Raw genomic sequence first — 10,277 nt, forward strand, 5'->3', positions numbered from 1 at the left:
AAGGAAAAAGAGGCTTCTTATTCTGGCTATATCAGAGGCAGTACAGTTGGGTGGAAGGCACATAGTTCTTAGAGTCAAAAGACCCAAGTTCAAGTCCTGCCTATACCACCTGGATCAGTTTCCAAACGTGTAAAATGGAGGTAATAATACCAAGCCAATTCTTTTCACAGGATTGTAAGGATCAATGAAATGATGGATATGTATCTTCATATAAGTGTAAACTATTGTTACATTGGGGCTACTAAGTGGCGCCATGTGGCACAGAGGACTAGCCTGAAGTCAGGAAGGCTCATCTTGTTGAGTTCAAATCTGACCTCAGACACTCACCACGTGATCCTGAGCAAGTTACTTAATCTTGTTTGCCTCAGTTTTCCCATCTGTAAAATGAGCTGGAGAAGGAAATGGTAAACCATTCCAGTATCTCTGCCAAAAAAACCCCAAATGGGGTCACAAAGGGTCTGATGTGACTGAAAAACAACTGAATAACAACAAATTGTTATATTATGATTGGGATATTTTTTTCCTTACAGTATTATCCTTTTCCTTCCCAAGCCTCAAGCTGTGTGATCCTGGGAGTAGATGTTTTTGGATAGTGCTATTTGTCAACATGGAAGAACTAATAAATATCTGACAGACTGGGACAAATATCTGAAAAGATGCCAGGTTATTGCCCCCATGAATCAAGTGTTGAGGGATTGGAATTGCAGCATAGGACAGAAAAACCAAGGTGGAGGGCCTAGAGAAATAAAAAACCCAATCTTCAGACTTTCCACAACAATTAGTACTATTACCTTCTGACCACAGGAACATTACTTCTATGAAATGCAGTTTCCTCATCTATGGAATTGCCTGTCTCAAAGGGTTTTTTGGAAGAAAAAAACCCCCACTGTGTGAATTGTAAAAAAACATAAAAAGTGAGCTATTATTATTCCTATGGGAATAGTGTCTTGCAATCCTCAAAGTTCTTCATTTTATATTATCTTCATTTTATCATTTGTTCAGTTTCTATGCCTGTAAAATATAGATAAAAGCCGTAATTCCTCCTTCAATGAGTTGATATAAAGCTCAGATGAGATAGTGTATGTGTTGTTGGTCTGATATACAAGATGGGGAACACAAATACAGAAGACCAAACATGATTTGACAGTGGTTTAGTGGTTAAAGTATATGAACAAACAGTTCTCAAAAGAAGAAATGCAAACTGTTAACAACCGAATGAAAGACTACTCTAAATCACAAATAAAGAAATGCAAATAGGAACAATTCTAAGGTTTCACCTCATACCCAGAAAATTAGCAAAGACAATAGAAGATGGGAATAACCAATGTTAGAGGCATGGTGGAAAGACAAGTGTAACAATGGCAATCTCTATTAGGCCCAAAGGAGATGAAGTGCTTGCCTTCTCCCTTTCCACTCAGCTTTAGACCTGCATAAGTGGACCAGGTTCAGACCTAGTGGAGCCAGGTGTCTAGAAAGAGAGAGAGCAGGCTCTTTCTTGCATTCCTTGTCTCTCCTCAATCTCACCCTGGGCCCTAGGGGAAATTACTCTAAGCTTAGATTTGATACACATGGAGGAACTTAATTCGTGATGTAAATTAGGGGTAGGACAGCTATTTATCTCCTCTATACAGAAGGAATGCTTAGCACACCAAAGATTCACAAGCACACATTGACAAAAACACTAACAAAACAATTTAAAAACAAAGCAGTGATATAACTACTACATCCTTTAGGATATTGAGATTTAAAACATCAACACGTAAAACATTATGAAGCATTCACATTTTACTTGTCTATTGCTGATTCTCAGATCTACCTGTTCTGTCCCAATCTCTCTGCTGACCTCCAATCTTACATCTCCAAGACTTTTCTAACATCTCAAAATGATTGTCCAGTAGACATCTTAAACTCATCATGTCCAAAATGGAACTCATCTTTCCCCTTACACTCTCCCTCCCACTTATCTTCCCTATTACTATAGAGAGAGTAACACCATCCTCCCATTCCCTCAGGCTCACAACCTAGGAGTCATCCTGGATTCTCACTCTCTCACTCCTAAAATCCAGTCTGCTGCTAAGGCCTGTCCATTTCACCTTTGCAATATCTCCCACAATACCCCCTTATCTTCTCAGACACTGGCCACTCTTGTGTGAGCCCTCATCACCTCATGCCTGGACTATTACAATAGCCTGCTCCTGGGTATCTACCTCAGCTTTCTCTCAACTCCAATCCAGTTTTGTAACATCTCAGAGCATTCAAACAATTCAGTATTGAGCCACACATAGGCAGCTACAAGAGGCCAGAGCAGCTCAATGCTTCTCCATGGAGTAGTCCCATAGACCTAACTCCTACTACACAGGGACACTGATACATGGTAGAACTGTGAATTGGTCAAATTGGTCAAATCACTCCTGAAAACAATTTGCAATTATTCAGAGAAAACCAACTGAAATGTCCATACCCTTTGATTCTGTATTTGCTGGGAACATACTTCAATGATGAAAAGGATAAAAAGGTATCAAATACACTGAAATATTTATAATAACACTTTTATTGTAGCAAAGAATTAGAAACAAAGTTGTTGCTCATCAGTTAAATAATGACAAAACATGTTGTATATACATGAAGGTAATGGAATATTACTATGTTGTAAGAAGCAATAAATATGGAGAAAAAAGGGAGCTGCGGAAAGACATACAAACTGATGCAAAGCAATCAGAACCAGGAAAACAACACGTACAATAACTACAACTATGTTAATTAAAAAACAGAAACTACGCAAAGTGACCAAAATGCCCATACCCTTGAACCCAGAGATTCTACTACCAGTCACATCCTCCAAGAAGGTCACTGATTAAAAAAAGAAAGTCCCATATGCACTTTTTTGTGATAGCAAAGAATGGGAAACAAAATAAAAACCCATCAATTCAGGAATGACTAAAATAGCGGTCCGTGAAAACAACAGAATATTACTATGCTGTAAGAAATGAAAGACATGATGAATACAGAGAAACAAGAAAAGAGATAAATGGACTGATAATAAATAGAAGACAGATAAATATGAAGATAAATAGAACCAGGAAAATAGCATAAACAAATTACTAAAATATAAAAAGGAAGATTTTCAAGTTGTGAAGAACAAACATAGCTCCAAATAAGAAGTTTAAAAAGAATCCTCTCTTACTCCTTTGGAGGGGGCAGTCAATAGATGAGGAGCATTATCTATATTGTCAGATTTTTTTTCCCAGAATGCTGAGTGATTTTACTGATTTTTATCTTTTTCTTTTTTTTTTAAGAATTTTTTTGTTATATGGTAAAGCTCTAAGAGGGAGAAAAGAGACTGGGGGGAAATTTAGATATTAAAAATGAGATCTCAATAATATTTATTTAAAACAAAAGAAAACTGAAGCAATCAATAAATACAATGGTATCACGATGACTAAGTGTGGCACCAAAGATGTGACATGAGAATCTGCCCTCCTTGCTTCTTTGTAGAGGTAGGGGACTATGAGTATGGAACACTGAATATAATATTGGACTTGGTTGGTGTTTTTTCTCTTCTTATTCTTTGATATAAGAGATGTCTTTTAGAGAAGTAAGCGGTAGGAATATATAGGAAGGAGTAGTGATATAAAAACAAAGTATATTGATAAAAATTTTAAATGAACAAAGATAGATCTTAAAGCCTGGTGGATTCTTTTATCACCTCTACCCCAAGACTGTAGGCCCCCTGAGGATCAGGGCTTCATCCTTTGCTCTTCATCTCTCTAGTGCTATGTGTAGGCATGCTCTGCCAATGTGTGGCACATAAGCCCTTGAACTGAAATAAATTATTTGACTCTAACAGTGAGGTGGGCAGAGCATTTTACTTAAGAGAAACTGAGACTCAAGGAGGCTGGCAACTCACCCCTGCTGCAAAATCAGGATTTAAATCCCAGAGTCATTGCTAGGCTTTCCTGCTTCCTCGCAGCATAAGCAGTTGTTGCTAATTAATTTTGCTAAATTGAAGATGTTGGTTCCTTTGTATTTATCACAGCTCATCCCTGCAGTTTCAGATCCCTTCCCTGAAAAATAAGTGATTTGTCCCAGGCCCTACAAGTCATGGCAGGACCATAGTGAGAACCAAAGTCTGAGTTTTCCCATAGTCCCCAATTTCCAGTCCTATGTTCTATATCCTAGTACCTATTCTTTGCCAATTTATTTTTCTCTATATTTTATTCAGATATTTCATATCTCTCCCCAACCTCCAATCTCCTCTTCTAGAGGGAAAAATATGTTTTCTCCAATGGGAATTAGTGTGGGAGTCTATAACCTCAATTCATGCCAAAATTATATTCCCCTGAGCCACGGCAACTTCAAACCAGTAGGTGTCCCAGCAGGCCATGCATGTGTGCCTTTAGCTACCATATGGCATGAGGAGGCAGGTGGGCCAAGTTGCAATATCCATGGTGGGGGGGTTTAGCTTGTACCTGAAAGAATCCATGATTCAGGAGGAAAGTAGCACCTTTTGTGACTAGGGCAGGACAAAACTGAGAAGCAATCAGCGGTTTCTCAGAGACTGAAGAAATCTAGGTAAGAGCTCTCCAATGCTGCCTAGAAAATAGCATTCTCTGCCCCATTTCTGTCCTTCATTGTGAAACCTAGACCCTTCTTAACAAAGCAAATAGCCAAGTATAGTGGATTGAATAATTGCACTGAAAGTTAGGACACCTTGGTTGTGATCTTTTTTTCCCCTGTTCCATTTTAGAGTCAATGTGACATAGTAGGTAGAGTTAAGAGTGCTGAGCTTGGAACCAGAAAGATATGAGTTCAAATCCCATCTCTCATATTTATTGTATGATACATGAGTAAGTCACTTAAACTGTCTAAGCCTCAGTTTCCTCATCTGAAAGGTGCAAATAATAATAGCATCTGCCTCACAGGGTTTTGGGGAAACTCTAAAGGGATGAATGATTTATAATGAAAAGTGTCTCAAAAACTTTAAAGCAGTATATGTTATTCAGTCATGACCAATTCTTTGTTACTCCATTTGGGATTTTCTTGGCAAAGATACTACAGTGGTCTGCCATTTTTTTTCTCCCGCTCATTTTACAGATGAGGAAACTGAGGCAAACAGGATTAAGTGACTTGTCCAAAGTCACTTAGTAAATTTCTGAGGCTGAATTTGAATTTGAGTCTTCCTGGCTCCAGGTCTGACAGTCTATTCACTGTGCCACCTAGCTGCCCTAAAGCAGTATATAATTATCAGTTATTATTATTTTCGCCCCCTTCATTCTCTAAATCAGCCCCCTTTGGGCAAATCTCTCTTTCCATTTCTGCCCAAAGGAATGATTTCATAGATTCATGTGGTGCTTAACAATTTTCAAAATGCTATCATATACATTACCTCATTTGAACCTTTCAAAAACCCTGTGAAGGAAACAGGGAAAAGTAGTATTATTTCTATTTTACAGATGAAGAAACGGAGGCAATGAGCAGGTTAAATGTCTTGCACTAATTCATGCAGCTAATAACCAGCAGATATGGGACTGGATCTAAAGTCATAGGAGTTGGGAGGAATACAAAGTTAACATAACACATGGTACCTACCCTCATGAAGCTTAAAATCTTTAGGGGAGTAAGATATGATACATAGCATTACACAAACAATGCATCAGAAGAGTGCAAAATCAAGTGTTGTACATGGTCCAAAGGGTGAAGATTATTACTGACATGGGAAGCAGAGAAGAGATGGCATTTGAGTTAGGCTTTATAAAGGATGGGCAGGATATAGAAAGGAAGAAATGTCAGTTAAATTCTGTGAATTCTGAAAGTCAGTGATACCAGAAGATTCATGGCTTTTCCCCTCTGATGAGATTCATCAAATCTTCCCCTACTTTCTCTCTCCGAACTTGCTCAACTCTGCCCCAGTTCTCCTGTTTCCATATGCCAGAGAAGCATGACAAGATTCCTAAAATGTATGAGAACCATGGAGATAGCACTGTCGTAATGCATGGGGCACAGGGCTGGAATTTGGAAGACCTGGATTATGGTCTGGGCTATGCTGTTGACTTACTATGTGATGTTGAATGATTCACTTCAGCCTATCTCTGTCCCTATTTCTTCATCAGTAAAATGAAGGGATTAGTCAAGATGATAACTTACCTCTTTTCCTACCCTAACATCTATGAGTCCACGGAGTTTTTCAAGAGTTCAGGAAAGCGATTCCCAAAATAGTGAGTTATATGAAGCTCTCTTTCAGACCTGAATGGAGGATCATTTCAAGGTTCTCCCCATGTGGATCTTTGCCAACAGTCAACAAGCTCCCAACTGAATCCCATTCTGAACCAGACATGAGCCACACAGTGTGGGTGGAATTTTAGCTTGGTGAGACTCATCCCCCAGCCAAACTGCCCCAGGCTGCTTCTCAGTAGCTTCCCTGGGTCTTAAAGCCTGCAGTATTTGAGGACTCTTGGAAATCTCACCTGTTGTAGAGGGAAAGGTAAGATTTGAAGGTATGCTTCAGACCCAAAGGAAGATCCAAAAGTAGCACTGCCAAGGTCAGAGGGTCATACCGTATGACCCTTAACCACAGGTGAGTGTTCTCACTCTAAGCTAACCATAAGGTGGGAAACTCAGTGCATCATAGGAAATATACAACTGCATACATAATAAAATATATATGGAATAAATACAAGAAGTTAGGGAATGAGGGCACTGGCATGGGGAGGAGGGGTTTGGAGGTAGGAATCAGGAAAGACTTCATATGGAAGGAAATGCTTGAGTTGCCTCTTAAAGGAAATAAGGATGCTGTGAGGTAGAGATGAGGAAGGAATATATTCAAACATGGAGGAATGTCAGTGAAAGAACATGGAGACAAGAAATATAAGTCTATATGTAAAGAACAAAGAGAAGGCCAATGTGGATGAAGCACAGAGTCCACAAAGAAGAGTAATTTATAATGAAGCCAGAAAGATAGGTTGGGGTCAGGTTGTGAAGGGCTTTGAAAGCCAAACAAAAGAATTTATATTTTGTCCTAGAGGCAATAGGACATTCAGTTGAGGAGTGACAAAGTCAGATCAGCATCTAAGGAAAATGATTTAGGCATCAGCTTGTAGACTAGAATAGAATAAAGTAGAATGAGAGGAGATTTGAGACAGGGAGACCAACAAGGAGGATGTTGCAGTAATCTATGAAGACCAGAGGGACAAGAGGATCTGAACCTAGGTGGGAACTGTGAGAACAGAGAAAAGGGGTCAAATGGGAGAAGGGGGTCAAATGAGGGGATAAACAGCAAGATTTGGCACCAAGTTGACTTTGTGGAGTAAAGGAAAGTGAGGAATCAAGAAAAAAGTGATAAATGGAAGAAAGAAAGAAAGAAAGAAAGAAAGAAAGAAAGAAAGAAAGAAAGAAAGAAAGAGAGAGAGAGAGAAAGAAAGAGAGCAAAAGAAAGAGAGAGAGAGAAAGAGAGAGAGAGAGAAGGCAAAATTACAAACCAGGGAGACAGGAAGAGAGAGGCGCCTTGACAAAAGTAGAGAAGCTTATTTGAAGGTTAGGTTTAGGGAGAAGATACTAAGTTTTACTTTGGACATGTTTTATTTTGAAATTTCTCTGACATATTCAGTTTGAAACATCCAATGTTGATGCTGCGGGCCTGGGGGAAAAGAAAGAGATTGTGGCTAAATATATAAATCTGTGAGTCATCTTCATAGATACAATAGTGAAACTCATGTGATCTAATGAGGTTACCATGGAAGTAAGTGTAGAAATGAAGAGAGCTCAGGTCAGAGCCTTAGAGAACCCAAGGTAGGTTCAGGTAGGGGGCTCATAGATGGTGAACCACCAAGGAAGATAGAATGGGAACAATTAGAAATAAGAGGACCAGGAGTGATGTGTCACAAGAAACCACTGCGGTTAGAGCTTCTGGGAGGAGAAGCAACAGGGGCGTCCTGGGAAGGAGGGAAGTCAAGAAAAATGAAGAATAAGAAGAGACCATCAGCTCTGGCAATTAAGAGATCTTTAGAAACTTTGGAGGGAATCATTGTAGTTGAATGATGAGGTCAGAAGTCAGATGATAAAAGGTTTAAGAGGAAAAGAGAGGAGAGGAAATGGAAGCAACAAATGCAGATAGTTCTTCTTAGGAGTTTGGATAAGAAAGAAGAGATCATGATAATCACTTGTGAGTATGGAAAGGCCTGGTGAAGGTGTTTTAAGACTGAAGGAGACTTGGGAATGTTTGAAGGCAATGGAAAAGGAACCAATAGATGAGAAGAGATTGAAGATTGGAAGGGCAGGTTGATTGAGGGGGTAGTCTACTGGAGAAGATAGGAAAGAATGGGATAAAGGGCACATGGGGAGGAGTCAGACTTGGCAAGAAAGGCCACCTCGTTGTCAGAGACTAGAGGAAAGGAGGAGAGGGTAAGGAATGACATCAAAGCATTCTTAGATGAAGAAAAGTGAAAAAAAGAGTTCATAGTATATGACTTTAACTTTCTCAGCAAATAAAGAGCCCAAGTCTTCAGTTGAGAGAATACAAAGTATGGAAGCATGGGACGTTTGAGGAAGAAGAGAGGGTTTGATACGGCTTTGGTGGGATGTTGGTTAGGGATTAAATTAAGGAAGAATAAAAAGATTGTCTTGCTACAGTGTGGTCCCAGTTGACATTAGATAACGTAGCTTTATAGTAAATCCAGTACGTTTAGTGTCATGCTTTTTTCTAGCACCCTTTACCAGTATATGAGTAAGAGCAGAAGAGGCAGGTAGCGGCAACAATCCACGGTTGGGGCTTAGCAAGGGGTGAAGAGAGCTAGGAGATTGGGCAAACAGTTTGAAAGCAGACAGCAGTGTGGAGGTGAATTGATTAATTATAAGGTTAAGAATGGGAAGAGTGGAAAGCGAAGTCAAAAACTAGGTAATGGTCTGAGAAAATATTGAGGAATGGAAGGATTAAAGGTTGCTACAGAGAAAGATAAAAGGTTATAGTCAAAAGAATGTAAGATTTTGTGATCATGAAAGTAGAACATGTTATTAATGGGCAGTTCAACATGGAACTACCCTTATTCATGGTTAAAGTGAAATGGAAAAGTAGGTCATGAAAAAAAATGGAAAAGATTGTAAAAACTTCACGAAAGAATGCTCCAAATCACTAATAAGAGAACTCCAAATCAAAACAAACCTCAGGTTTCATGTCACACCCTATAAATTGGTGAAAATGATGCAAAATGGCAATACTCAGTGTTAGAGGAGTTGGGGAATGATAGGTCCACTAAGGCATTATTAGGGAGCTGTGAAATGGCCCAACCAATTTGGAAAGGGATTTGGAATTATGCAAATAAAGTGACTAAAATGTCCATACCTTTTGTATTAGAGACTCTGTTACTAGGCTTATACCCAAGGACACTATCAGTAAGAAGAAAATCCCCATATGTCAAAATACCAAAATATCTGTGGCATTTTTTGTGATAGTACAGGTTCAGAAACAAAGTGGACACCCATTAATCAGGGAATATCTAAACAAACTGTGGCACATGTATGTAAGGTTATGCTATAAGAAACAATGTGTGATATACAAAGAGAAACATGAAAGATCGATATGAACTGATGTGAAGTAAACAGATCCAAGAAAACAATATACATAGTATCTACAACAATATAAAGAGAAAGAATAATGATACACCAAAAAAAAGTAAATGAAACAAAGCTATAAAGAACAAGAAGGATTCTAATGAAGAGGTGTGAGAAGATATCCCCAACCCAACCCTTCATGGAGGTAGGAAGTTCACAAGTGCCATACATTGTGCATGTTTTCAGACTTTTTCGATGTATTAATCAGTTGGGGTGATGTTTTTCCTCTCTAAAAAAATACTATATATTATATGGGATGACTTTCTGGGATGGCTATTGGGGAGGGACACTAGGAATAATCATGATGATATAAGAAACAGAAAATATTAATAAAAACCTATTTTTTAAAAAGTTTGTGATAGTATTTAATAGTATCAAAAAATATTTGCTAGACCATTTACACAAATGTTGAATTCTCTTGTATATAAGGGCAGGAGTTGGGGAAGTGTAGAAGATGATGAGTTCTAGATACTAAACTCCTTGAGACAGGAGGGAGAATGACTTGGGGTTCCATATCTCCACCATGATCTGTATTTCATGAAAATTTTTAATAGATTGAACTTCAAAGGAGGAGAGGTCATTGAGAAACGGCAGTATCTGGAACTTGTAATGGGGAGCAAGGTTATTCTAATTACATTCTAAGATAACTACTAGAAAGGATGGCAAGTGATACA

Source organism: Notamacropus eugenii, chromosome 1, assembly GCF_028372415.1.
Source record: "Notamacropus eugenii isolate mMacEug1 chromosome 1, mMacEug1.pri_v2, whole genome shotgun sequence".
NCBI lineage: Eukaryota > Metazoa > Chordata > Mammalia > Diprotodontia > Macropodidae > Notamacropus > Notamacropus eugenii.